Here is a 13,650-nt window from a genome sequence, read left to right on the forward strand (position 1 = left end):
TGAGTTGGTGATGCCATCCAACCATCTCATCCTCTGTTGTCCCCTTCTCCTCCCACCTTCGATCTTTCCCAGCATCAGGGTCTTTTCAAATGAGTCAGTACTTCACATCAGGTGGCCAAACTATTGGAGCTTCAGCTCCAGTATCAGCCCTTCCAATGAATATTCAGGACTGATTTCCCATAGGATGGACTGGTTGGATCTCCTTGCAGTCCAAGGGACTCTCAAGAGTCTCCTCCAACAACACAGTTCAAAAGCAACAGTTTGGGAAGACCCAGAGGGATGGGGTGGAGAGGGAGGTGGGAGGGGGGACCGGGATGGGGAATACATGTAAATCCATGGCTAATTCATTTCAATGTATGACAAAAACCACTGCAATGTTGTAAAGTAATTAGCCTCCAACAAATAAAAATAAATGGAAGAAAAAAAAAAAAAAACAAAAGCAACAGTTCTTCGGCGCTCAGCTTTATTTATGTATGGGCCCCTTAGACGCTCCCAATGATGAGAATAAAGGGGGAGCAGGCAGCGCAGTTCCCACGCGTGTTTCCCGGCCATGCCCAGCTCTGTGGGGACAGGTGCAGAACCGCAGAAGGGAGCTGGTAGCAGGTGACTGAAGACCCTGAAGATGGGTCTTGGCATCTCTGGAACTGAGGGGCCAGGAGGTGAGGCCTGGCACACACAGAAGCTGCCAGGTATAGAAATCACCAAGCCTTTCCCCAAAACGAGGTGCCTGCCCTACCTGGCCAGCACCCTGAGTCTGTGGTTGAAAGCCATGTGCACCTCAGCCCTGAGTAGGGGGCTGTCTCAATGCTCCCTCTCCCACAGGGAACCAGTTGCATCCCTGTGGGGCCTGTGGGGGGAGGCTGGAGCTGGGTGGGAGGGGCAGGCACCGGGGACTCAGAGGCCACAGAAGGATGAGCTCCATAGCATGGAGGTGGGGAGGGAGGGAGAGGGACAAGACCCCCTTCCTTGCTGGCAGGAAGATAAGAGGGCAGGGCTTAAATCCTCAAGGGTCCCAGAAATAGAAAGGAGCTGGTGTTCTCAACAAACAGACACTGCCAACTTAGGTCACTTCAGTCAAGGCTCAGTCCTTTTTCCGGGATAATGAGCTGGTGAGCCGGTGAGACATCTCTCTCTTGGTGAGACAACATTCTGGAAAGTTCTGGCATAAAGTAGGTTGCATAGGCCAGGAGCCAGAGAAGGCTGTGTCCAAGTCTGCATTTTACTCCTATGTGGTTTTGGCAAATTAACCTCTCAGTTCCTCAGTGTTCCAGTCTGTTAAATGGGGATAATAAGATCAATTAAAAGATGCTAGCTTCTTGGAAGGAAAGCTATGATAAGCCTAGACAGCATATTAAAAAGGAAAGACATCACTTTGCCAACAAAGATCCATATAGTCAAAGCTATGGTTTTTCCAGTAGCCATGTATGAATGTGAGAGTTGGACCGTAAAGAAGGCTGAGCATTAACTGGTGTTTTCAAACTGTGGTGCTGGAGAAGACTCTTTAGAATCCTTTGGACTGCAAGGAGAGCAAACCAGTCAATCCTAAAGGAAATCAACCCTAAATATTCATTGGAAGGACTGTTGCTGAAGCTGAAGCTCCCATCCTTTGGCTATCTGATGAGAAGAGCTGATTCATTGGAAAAGACCCTGATGCTGGGAAAGATTGAGGGCAGAAGGAGAAGGGAGCGACTGAGGACAAGAGGGTTGGATGGCATCACCGACTCAACAGACATGAGTTTGAGCCAACTCCGGGAGCTGGTGAAGAACTGGGAAGCCTGGTGTGCTGCAGTCTAAGGGATCGCAAAGAGTCGGACACAATTTAGCAACTAAACAACAGAGAGCCCTCACAGAGTGAGGGATTCAGTGAGATTTCACATACAAGGCTCCAGGCACATAGCAGTTGCTCTTAAACGTTTTAGGTCGCTCCTGGAGTGGCTGGTTGCTCAGTTGGCCAGAGGCGCTGGGCATCCTGAAATGCTTACCCACTCCCCAACAAAGTGCTGCCTCCTCAGCACAGGCTCTGAGCCCTAACATCCCCAGCCTTGCCCAGCGCCCAGGGCCGTTTAAAGAGGGCAGCTGCTGGGTTCCCAGTTGGCATTCGCTGAGCCCCTCCATGGAAAAAAACTTAGATGGGCTGGAAAATCCTAACTACAGTTACATTTTCAAACCTTCTCACAATCCAAATGTCAACACCAATCGAAACAATATGTTTATTTGCAGACCTCCTGCCAGACCGGATTAATTTCTACAGGCTCAAAGCCCATTTTGGATCTGTAATGTCTCAATTTTACAGATGAGAGGAGTGAGGCGGAAAAAAAAAAAGCCAATCCCTCTTTGCCTTCTCGATTTGGGCAGTGTTGGGACCGGGAGGGCAGGTTCCACGGTTGGCTCTGTTGCCCAGAAGGTCCTATCCCGCAGAAAAGGCGCCTGGGGTCCTAACCACCCCTGCGACTCACATCTGCAAACACATCTCTTTTCCTGTCTTCCACCTCACAGCTTCCTTCTCCCTCTGCTCTTACGGTTCACCAATTCCACTGCTCGGTGGGGATCTGGAGGTGTGGCAGGTAGCTGGAGGCATTCAGCCAGAGTGGGGAAAATAGAAGCCAAACAGAGGGATGAAATGTCTCTGGAGTCCCCGGGGTTCACATGGGCCCCAGATGAGCGCGGACTCAATGTGTGGCTTTGTAATAAAGAGGAGGTCTTGAGTCCAGACACTGGGCCTTGCTGACAGAGGACTCAGCCCCATCTCAGGCATCCTGGCATGTGACAGGCATTAAGTGGGTGCTTTGCCCTATCTGAAGTCTCACAGCAGTTTGGCAAGGTGGACATTGCCACTGTACCCATTTTGCTGATGAGGCTTGCTGGGGACCTGCAGCACACATGTGACAGAGTCAAGGATGGAGGCCAGCCTGTCCGAAGACCTTATTCTTCCCAGCCCTGAGAACAGCAGCAATGGGAAAATGGAAGATAGGTCTCCTGGGGAAAGCTCTCCCTGCCTCAAAAATGAAGGGGCAACAGTTCCCCAGGATGGGAGCAGAGGAGACAGGAGATTGGACTCTTCAGTATTGTTTGCTTTTGTCTAGCACATTCCCCTCTGCTTACAATTCAGTCTAGCTGAATCCAATCTAAGTTTCCTCGGTGGCTCAGATGGTAAAGGATCCACCTGCCAACACAGGAGATCCGGGTTTGATCCCTAGGTTAGGAAGATCTCTTGGAGAAGGAAATGGCAACTCACTCCAGCATTCGCATTCTTGCCCAAGAAGTCCCATGAACAGAGGAGGCTGGTGGGCCACGGAGGTCCACAGAGGCCACAAAAGAATCAGATATGACTTAACTAAACAACAATGACAGCCTACCCTCAGAAAATTCAAATTCTAAGAGTATTGTGAGAAATATGCAACATCATACACGTGGAAGGACTGTGAAAACCCCTCATCCTTCTTCCCCAACTGCAGCCCTCACCGTGTCAGAACTCCTATGCTTCTTTCAAGAAGCCTCTTCTTCTTTCCCCGTGCTTTTAACTCTGGAAAGCATTTTGTTGTTGCTGTTGTCGTTCTCCCTGCTATCTTATGTAGAAGCTTATACGTGAGCCCCTGTGAGTCCAGTAAAGGGCTTGGCACACAAGGCTCTCAGAAAAATCTGTGTTAAAGTGATGAACTGAGAATGAAGATATGTGAGCCCCAGGAGGAAGGTACCCTCATTGCACCCATTTTAGAGATGAGGAAACTGAGGCTCAGAAAGGTGAACGGACCTATCCCAGGTCCTACAGCAGCAGCACGTGGTTCGTGGCCCAGGTCTGTTTGATCCTTCCTTCTTGTTTACAGAGTCAAGAGGGGTCAGCTGTGCCCACCCCGGACCCTCCCCCAGGACCCCTGCTCCACTGGTCGCTACCGGGAGCAGCCTGGGCTTCCAGGAAGTCAGGTGGGAAAGCTAGACTGCTGCACTGGCCTGCCTGTTTGCATCTCAAAGGCAGACCAAAGGGGGCTTCTCATAGGTCCAAAGGACCCAGGTCATGAGACTCAGGGGCTCAGGATGGACATGTAAGTAGATCCACTTCAAATAGGTCTCACCTTTGTTCCTTGATGGCAGATCAGGGTCAACTAGTCTGGCCACCCCCAGGCCCAGACTGGCAGAGGGAGGAAGGCGTCTTCCCCACAACTGGTAGAGGGCTATAGAAGCAGCAAAACAGTTAAAGGGGGATGCATGTGTAGGACAATCCCTCAAACTTTATCCTCATTTTATCATCAGTCCAGGGGTCCCCAGGAGAGTCCTGGAGCCACTGAGCAAAGCCAAATGCAGATCAGGGTTCAGCGTCAGCAACAGAGCGGCTGGCCCCAGGGAGCAGAGGGGAGGTTGTCCAGGCAGGCTCTGTGATGGGATCCCAGGGCCCCGGCAGGGATGTCAGCCCTCTTAAACACGTTTATATAAGAGGACCAGGGTCCATGTGTCCATCTGTGTGTGTGTTTTTTCATATGTGCTTCTCTCTAATCAGATTTTAGAATTATAGCAGGAGTGAGCAGAAAGACAAAGAAAACCCACCTGTGATCCCACCTTTTGAAGATGATCATAGTTTTACCTGATTGATATATCTGATTCCAGATGATTTTCTATGCATGTTTGTTTGTTTTAAAAATAGGGTTACACTCTCCAAAGCTATTTGGTAACCTACTTTTTTCACTTTACGATGTAAAATTATTATGTGTGCCAACATGCTTTCACAAGCACACAAAATTTCTGGAAGAATATGCAAGAAAATATTAATTTGGTTGCTTCTGGAGAGGGAGACTACAGATCCAAAGTGGGAGGAAAAGTGACTTCTAATTTCATATACTTTTATTTATTAAGTGCTTCTAGTGTTTGTTACATGCCAGGCACTGTTCTTCTAAGCACTGTACAAACATTAATGCATTTCATTTACTTTAAAAATACTTCTGTACAGCTTTCATGTCTTACCAGATTTATGTGTGATTTTCGCAAGTACAAAAATGAGTCTAAATTAGTGCATGCAGTGAAAATCTCTCCACATCAAATAATATCCACTTACATATTATCTCGAGGGGTTTCCCAGGTGGATCAGTAGTAAAGAATCTGCCTGCAGTGCAGGAGACATATGAGACGTGGGTGCGATCCCTGGGTCGGGAAGATCCCCTGGAGAAGGGACTGGCAACCCACTCTAGTATTCTTGCCTGGAGAATCCCATGGACAGAGGAGCCTGGTGGGCTACAGTCCAGGGGGTCACAGAGTCAGGCACAACTAAGTATGCACGCATGCGCCTATCACCTCTACCAGCTGGCTGCAGTTTTCTGTTACACAGGGGCCTCAGCCGGGCCCATCTAAATGACCAGCCCAGGGTGGAGAAGATCAGCATTACCAGCTCCCTTGAAAAGGAGCAGAAGCCAAGAGAAATGACACCGGCATTGGCCAGCCACGTCTGCACATGTTTTATAAACAGAAACGTTTCTCTGTCCTTGAACCAAACCAGGTGGCAGATAAAAAGCCAGACGAGCCATGCGGATTTGTTGAACTTCAAACCAAAATGACCCAAACCCTAATTTAAAAAAGAAAAATGTCCATGGAACCAGACCTATTTCCTTAAACTCCCAAGGCCGCCCACTCAGACTGGCACCAGACCTCTGTAGTTTCATAAGCAGTTCAGCTAGACTGTTTCTCAAATCTTTGTCTGAGAAGCTCTATTTCAGGGTTTCAGGGCCCTGCATTTTTGTCAGCGGGGTGACAGAATGTGACATCCTGCACAAAGGCCAGGTTTAAGATTCAGATGAGAAAGCCCTGGGTTTGAGGTGACCTTGAATGAGTGAAAAACCATTCTGAGCTTGAGTCCTACTTCCTAGGACTGCTATAGGATCGAATAGTCCTAGAAAGGGGACCCCTAAAATAATGGCCTTGGACTTGACTCCAGCCCGTTGTTGAAGCCCCACGGGTCATTCTGGGATGAAGGCACAGACCCGGCTAGTGGTCTGAGCCAAAGGCCTCAAAAAACAGCACCCTCAGCGCTGACCCACAGGCCTCTTCAAAGCCACTCGGAGACTGGGCTCAGAGGCTGGATGCTACTGTCTGGTTCCAGGCCCCAAAAGTCACGGGCCGGGAGGAAAAGCAACGTGACCCCAGCGGCGCTCCTTCCTGAGGTCACACCTGCCCCCCCCCCACACCCTTTCACGCACACTCACACACTCCCCGGGCCCCAGCCCTACACAGAGGGCCCACCTCCCACCCCTGAGCCCTCCGCCGGCAGCAGCCACCCGGCCCAGCTCTCGGGACCCGCTGACCAGGAGAAGAGGGGAGAAGGGCTGAAGTCTCTGTGCCCCGGCCCTGGACTCCCCTCCGGGGAAGCGGCTCAGCCTTTCCAGGCTGGAGCGGGAGTTCCCAAAGCCAGCCCCGGAGGCCTCATGAGAGACCCTGAGCCCCCAACACTGCACTCTCTGCCTCTCCTGGAGCCTCCCCCGCCACAGGCTAAGGTGGATCCTGAGCAGCTTATTCTGAAAGGTATTTATCTTTTAGCAGGGTTTCCTAATATCATGAGCCCCCAAGTAGCCCAGGATGGCCTCACAAATAAGAGACTTATTCCTGGGGGCAAGAGTGCTCCCCCGCCTCTCTGGGAGGGGCCTCCAAGCCACCATCCAGGCCCAGCTGTCTGCTCGGAGGGGAAAAAAAATGTGCCACAAAATAAGCCAGCACCCCAGCCCCTGCGCCCCACCTGTGATTGCCTCTTTCCCTGCTCCCGATCTGGGCTGGGGACGGCTGGCAGCTAGACATCAAATGGAAGCTGAGCCCAGGTTAGATCTGTCTCCCAAAGCCTCGCTGGGGGAGAGGGGTCAGGCTGGGGCCCTCAGGTCTCGGGCACCAGGGCCCCCGTCTCCCAGAACTATTGTGACAGCTCAGGGAAGGGTTTTTACCTGAAACATAGTCCCCCGTCCTCAGGAAAGACTTTGATCACTGCAAACTCCCAATGAAAACCGTCTTTATACGCCCAGGAGACGCCAGGTCCCCACCAACCAACAGGAGTCAGGCCCTCCAAGGAAGGTTCCAGAACTTGGAATGCTCCCAGAGGCCAAGCTGGCAAGTGAGTCCTGGGGAAGTAGAGTCCACAAATTCCCCAAAGCATCCAGTGGTAAGCCGTCCCCACCCCCACTCATCCGAACTCGCTCTGCGAATACCTCACATTCTTCCAAATTAGAAGGGCCAGTCCCTATTTCCAGGAAAATGCAATCTAAGACCAAAATCCCCCCAGTCAAACGGAGGCACCGGGCCCCTTGGAAGCCGAGACCCTGCTCTCTGCTCGCCTTGTCTGCCCTCCCTCTGGCCAGCTTCAGTTTGCTGGCGGTGACTATGGCCACCCTTAAGTAATAATAATGATCCGGAGAAGCTAATGCTACCTGGACATAGTTTACCAACCTGTAATTTAGGGTTGTTGATTTCTGGGCTAAGCAAACACAAAGAATGTCACTTCGGCCTTGCCATTCATCTGCCGTTGCCGAACGTTAAGTGGAAAAAAACAAAAACACTTTCCTATCGAGCCGGGGTTTGGGTCTGCCCTAAAATGCATACACAATTCATAATGATGCATTTGATTAATGGTAAACAAGCATGGAATTCTGACGACCAACCCATGTGACGGCCACATTAGCACCAGATGAAACTGTCATGTGGGTGATGTGACAAAAAACGGAGACCAAGAGACGGAGATCGGGGGACCAGGGCCGTGGGGCAGACGGAGGCCAAGTTTTCTGCGATTTCTTTTTTTCTTTTTCCTTTAAGAGAGGGAAGCCAAACAATCCTCCACAAACGAACATCCAGGGAAAAAATGAATCCAATTTACACTCAGAAGTTGTCACTGCAAATGAAAATGTGAGTGAACTTCAAACAGAAAAGGGTGGACGTCCTTTTCTTCTCTGCTCTCAGCATGGGTGAGCTGATAAATCCCCAAAGAGATCAGTCTGGGCAAGCAGTCTCTCATGATTCCCTGATAAGTTCAGCTACTCCTGATAGTCAGGAAAGCCATGTTTTCAGAAAGGGCAGAGCTCTTAAAACCAGTCAGGCGTTTAAAACTACGCTGAATAAATCAGAGTCACCGGGAGCGCGAGAAGCGGCAGCCCGCCTGGCCTGTGGCCGGCAGACCAGCCCAGCACCTCGGCCAGCAGGTCGGCATTTCAAACGCCTGTGCTTGGCTGGGTGTGGAATGTCTCAAACTTCAGCCCGGGCCAGTCTTATTGAAAACATTATCTTTTCCATCAATAATACCTCTAGGTTCTTTATTAGCAAACTCCCTGGCAAAAGCTGACATATTTACAGCATGCAGTAAACTTTACGTATCTGCAACAATATTAGACGAAAGAGGGAGAGAGCCCCACTCAGGGAGCGCGACAAATCATTCCGTTTTCAAGTGATCAAGTGAGAGACTAATTGTCCCGAAGAGAAGGACTCCTGCAACTCCCATCCCATCCAGCGGCCAGAAGGAGCCTTAACAAAGATGAAAAAAGTATGTTTGAGGATTGGAAACATAAGAATACGTATTCAAAAAAAAAAAAAAGAAAGAAAAGAAAAGAAAACCCAACTGATATCACCGTCTAGGATGAAGGAGAAACCCGATCTTGAGTTGGAATGGTTAACATTTGGGGTTGTTTGGAGAGAATTGCTCCAAGCTGTTTTTGTTCAAAATGTATAGATTTAAGGTAAGAAGCTCTGTGTAGGTCATAACCACTCTGGGAACAATCCCTCATTACTTTGCATCTGACAAAGGTAGGGACGAATTTTGTTTTTGCCTTTCTTTAACTGGGTGGCTTGATCGGTTTTAACTTGGAAACGCGCTAGGAAAATATTTACTTGTCTTGTTCTTTTTATCTGTCAGTGTTTTCTCCTTTGGGGTCATGGCTTTCTCTTTAGTATGTCACCCCTTTCCCTCTTGCATTCGGACCAATGAAGTGTCTACCCAGGGTCCAGACTCTACTCCAGCCTCCTAGAGAAAGAAAGCCAACTTTATAGAAATTCACGGAAAGGAAAATGTTATATATATGTATATATGTTCAGTGAAATCTCAAGGTTCCCAGTGATGGGTACTAGAGAAGGAAGGGCCCCTAGTCAGCAGAGAAAATTATTTGTTTTGATGAAAATAGGAATAGATGCATATTTATTGGGAAGGTCTCCCATCAATGGTCTTATGGGAAGTATTTGATTTTTGAGTTGTTATTTGGCAAATCCAAAGAGGGAATTGGGCAGCCGTTTGAAGCTTCTGTTTTCCATCCATTTCTCTCCCTCCCTTAAACTTTACATTAAACCATTTTCCTCCAGGAAAAAAAGAAAAAAGAGAATATTTCCAGCTCTAAAAAAAAACATAAATCCTTCTTCAGAAGAAAATATCAAAGGTATCTTAGGCAGGAAATAAAAATAATTGTGTTGAAGAAGGACAATTTTTCTAAAAGATTTTCAGACTCTATTTGAACAGAAAGATTTTGGAAGCTTGCCTTAAGAACTGGCTTCATTTGTAGGAATCTGCTCCTGCCAGCATTTTTAAATCCCTCTTCAAAATAAATGCACTCTTCCCTAACTTCATAAGTGGACTGTCACACACCTTCACCATTTACCAAAAAATAAAAATAAAAAATAGGAGAGTGGAATACATTTAAATCAGAAAATTTATCTTCAGGTGCAAACTTTTGATAAAGAAATCTATGTTAAGAGTTCTGTTTTTAAAAGCAGTGGTTGGGACAGATTAAAAAGCAAATTGGTAACAATAAAATGTCATCAGATTCTTATACTTCTGCTGTACAGAACATCATCAAAGTCGCCCCATATGTTAACATGGTTTTTATATATCTTTTGTATGCGGCATCAATTTAATTTTTATCAACAATGACAGTCCCAATCTCCAAATATTTGTGTCAGGGGCAGGAAAGGGATACGCACCCAAAAATACCCTCAAAATCATATACTGATGTCAACACCACTCTTTAGAGCTGTTTTGCTTTTGCGGTTTTGCTTTTGTAAAAACATCTCTTCCACGGGCTTTTTGTCCATACCATATCTATATAAGATTTTTTTTTCCTTGCAGTAATGGGGACCACAGCTTTTGGCTGCTCCATCAGCAATATCTTTTAATTTGTTCTTTCAACCTCGGGGAAGCCACACTATTTCTTTTTTCAGTTGGTCTGGGCTGGAAATGAGTTCCACAATTTACAGGGTCCTCTGCATCCCTTATCCCATAACAATACAAGATGTGGAAAATGTGCTTAAGATTGAAAATCGCATTTCGAAAATCCAACCATTTCTCTTTCTAGACTTTTCCTAAGCAGCTTATTGTACAAATTCAGGTATTGCTTAAATATCTCTAGGGGTTAAAAAAAAGAGCATGATGTACTATTTATTATATTTCATTAGATAAACCTCAAAAAAGTAAACATTTTCTCCCCTCGATTCACCCACTGCCTGTTTCAGATTTTAATGCAATGATATGTTTTTTCAGGATCTTGAATATTTATATTTCAGAACTTAAATATCTTTATTTAAACCATACAGTCCCAATCTCCCGAACCCTGGATTTTTAATATTTTGGCGACTGAAATCTGGCGTGTTTGAAAGTTTGCCTCTCTGCAGAAGTCTCTTGTTATCCAAAGTAGAAAAACAAACGAGGCACAGATTATAAACTGCCCAACGCTGGCTGCTAGCACAGCAAAAACACTTCAGTCGACCCCCTTCACGCTCTGCCCCAGGGACAACTACTTTCTTAATAATAAATCAGGAAAATGTAAAATGTTTTCTTTAAATTAAAAATCGAAACGAATTGTTTTAATGAATATCTCTGGTTAGGAGGGTAAAGCATGCCTTCGTGTGTACACTTTCTGAAGAAAAATTTCCTGTGTGGTTTTCCCTGTGAGATCAAAAGGAACTAATTAACTTTTCTATAAGGTAAACAAAACTTTAACTTGAAATATCCCCATGAAGTATGTGGGACGTGAGCTTTTTGTGTGAGGGGAAAAGGGGGTGGGGGGGTGGGGGGAGGGGGCGAGGCAGAAGGGAGTTGGATTTAATTTTATATTTGAAATCGTCTCATGCTCGGAAGGTATTGGAAACTCAGGGCTGTCCAAGAGTCAGCCTTCTTTTTTTTTTCCTCCCCCATTACCAAAATGATATTTAAATCAAAGGCTGAAATGTGGCCAAGTTCAAATCCCTCGTAAGATTAATAGGGCATTGTTCTGTTCATAGGAAATTCGTTCTTCTTAGAGCCCCTTTAAGAAGAACTGGGTGTGTGAAGGAGGCTGCGGGGAAAGAGTGTGGGAAAGGGAGAAGTCTGGAGAACCGGCCGTGGCCTGAGAGGGAGGGCGGACATGGACATGGACCTTCAGGAGGGCAGAGGACCCGCTCTCCCCATCCCCGAGCGGCAGTGAGCGGGAGTCACAGAGGACCGGTCCCCCAGCTGGAGTCCCCTCTCCCCAGGACCTGGCTCATTTGCTCAGGTTTCTGGGACAAATGAATAGGAGGACGAAGCAGCTCTGAGCGGCTCTTGGGGGTTGTGCCCCTTCTGGGGCGCTGCCCCCTGGGTTGAGAGGTCTCTGCTGAGAGATGAGATTGCTGCCCCAGCCCCTCCCAGGAGGAGCAGCTGCAGCGCAGGGCTCCCCCCACCCCCCCCCCCCCGCCCCACCCAGGACACAGAGTCCTAGGCCTGCTGTGGGCCAGCTGCCCCGGGGCCAGGGCCCCGTGGCTGGGCCTCCTCTCCGCCCTGGCCAGGGAAGGGACAGGCGGCCGGCCCAGAGGGCAGAGTCTGCAGGAGGCAGCCTGTGCAGGAGGACATAGTTCCTCCTAGCTGGAGCAAAGACAGGAGACTCATCCGTATCCCTCCAGAGTCTGCCCCAGGGCCTCGGTGTCCCCAGAGCGGAGGCACACACCCTCCTACCCTCACACAGATACACTCACCTCCACTCACCAGCTCTTCCATCAGCCCTGCCCGGCAGATGATGCTAACTGTGGTCCTAAAGGCTAACGTTAATTCAGAGCTTCCCAGGTGCCCAGCTCTGTGCTAAGTGCTTGGGCTAAAACTTCACAGCACATTAGAGGTGGTAATATAATCCCTGTTTAAACAGATGAGGAAGACAGGGCTGGAGTAACTTGTTCGGGGGCACCTAGCAACTTACATAGGACATCACTGACTACAAAGGGGTGTGGGGATTTAGTGACGAAGGGCCCCCTCCCTTATAATCCCAGTTTAGTAGCCAAGAAGCTAGACAAACAGACTGGCTTAGTTATTACAGGAAGTGTCTTCGACCAGGTTTGTCTTCTAAGACTCTCCACCATTTACCTGGGATAATGGGGGAGGGGGACACCAGTCTGACCTGCAGGGGCCTCCCCCTGGGGATATTTGCACCCCACACCACCAGCAGGCTCGGTCGGATCAGCCCCCAGATGTGTACTGATAATGGGATTAGTGGTACGGAAACACTTCTAGTTCTATCACTGATTTCTCCAGCATCTAAGTTTGCAGACGATTTACTTGTTTACCAGTTGACAGGGATGAGCTGAGCTGTGCTCTTCTAAGTCACTTCAGTCGTGTCTGGCTCTCTGGGACCTCGTGGATTATGTAGCCCACCAGGCTCCTCTGTCCATGGGAGTCTCCAGGCAAAAATGGGTGGCCATGCCCTCCTCCAGGGGATCTTCCCGGCCCAGGGATCGAACTGGCGTCTCTTATGCCTCCTGCATTGGCAGGTGTGTTCTTTACCACTAGGGCCTCCTAGGAAGAGGCCACCTCAAAAACACATCCCTCTCACTGCCGCATCCAGGGATCACTCTTGGAAGAGCAGGAAGGATAGGTTTATGGGAGAGGGGCACCTTGCCAGAAGCCCACGTTGTCTTTTTTTTTTTTAACAATTTCATTTATTTATTTATTTTGACTTCGTTGGGTCTTAGTGGCTGCGAGGGCTTTGTCTGTAGTTGCGGGGAGCAGGGGCTGCTTGAGTCGCCGCGTACAGGCTTCTCACGCAGTGGCTTCTCCTGTGATGGAGCTCGGGCTCTAGGGGTGTGGCCTTCAGCACCTGTAGCGCCTGGGTTCAGGAGCTGCAGCTCCGGGGCTCTAGAGCCCAGGCTCAATAGTCGTGGCTCATGGGACCTTCCTGGATCGGGGACTGAACTCATGTCTCCTGCATTAGCATCAGTCTTCACAGGAGCTTAAAGAAAGATTGTTCCCTTCCCTCCCCTTCCCAGGCTCACCTGGAAATAATCTCCACCCTTGAACTGCTCTCCTATATCTAGCTTCATTTACTGTGTTTAAGCTCTCATCCTTTCAGGAAAGTTTACTTATTATAGGAAGTGTCCTTGACCAGAGCCCCTCTATCACAGGCAAATCTCACTCATTTTCTGTTAACCCCGAAGCCAATTCCTGTCCCATGCTGACTGCCCACCCACCCTCTCCCCTAAGATGCCGCATTGGCTTTAGGGTCTTAGCAGAGAATTCCCTGACTACCAGGGCAAAAGCACTGCTCCTCTGAGCCCTCACAGTCCCGAAGGCCCAGAGCTCTATACCTAGGCCTCGAAGTCATTCATTCTTTCAGCAAACACCAGCTGATGGCCTACTGTATGCAGGTTGGCATGCTGGTTACTGGGAATTCAGATGTGAAAGCGCCACACAAGGGCCACCCCAGGCATCCCCCG

This window comes from Odocoileus virginianus, chromosome 10 (assembly GCF_023699985.2).
Source record: "Odocoileus virginianus isolate 20LAN1187 ecotype Illinois chromosome 10, Ovbor_1.2, whole genome shotgun sequence".
Classification (NCBI taxonomy): Eukaryota; Metazoa; Chordata; class Mammalia; order Artiodactyla; family Cervidae; genus Odocoileus; species Odocoileus virginianus.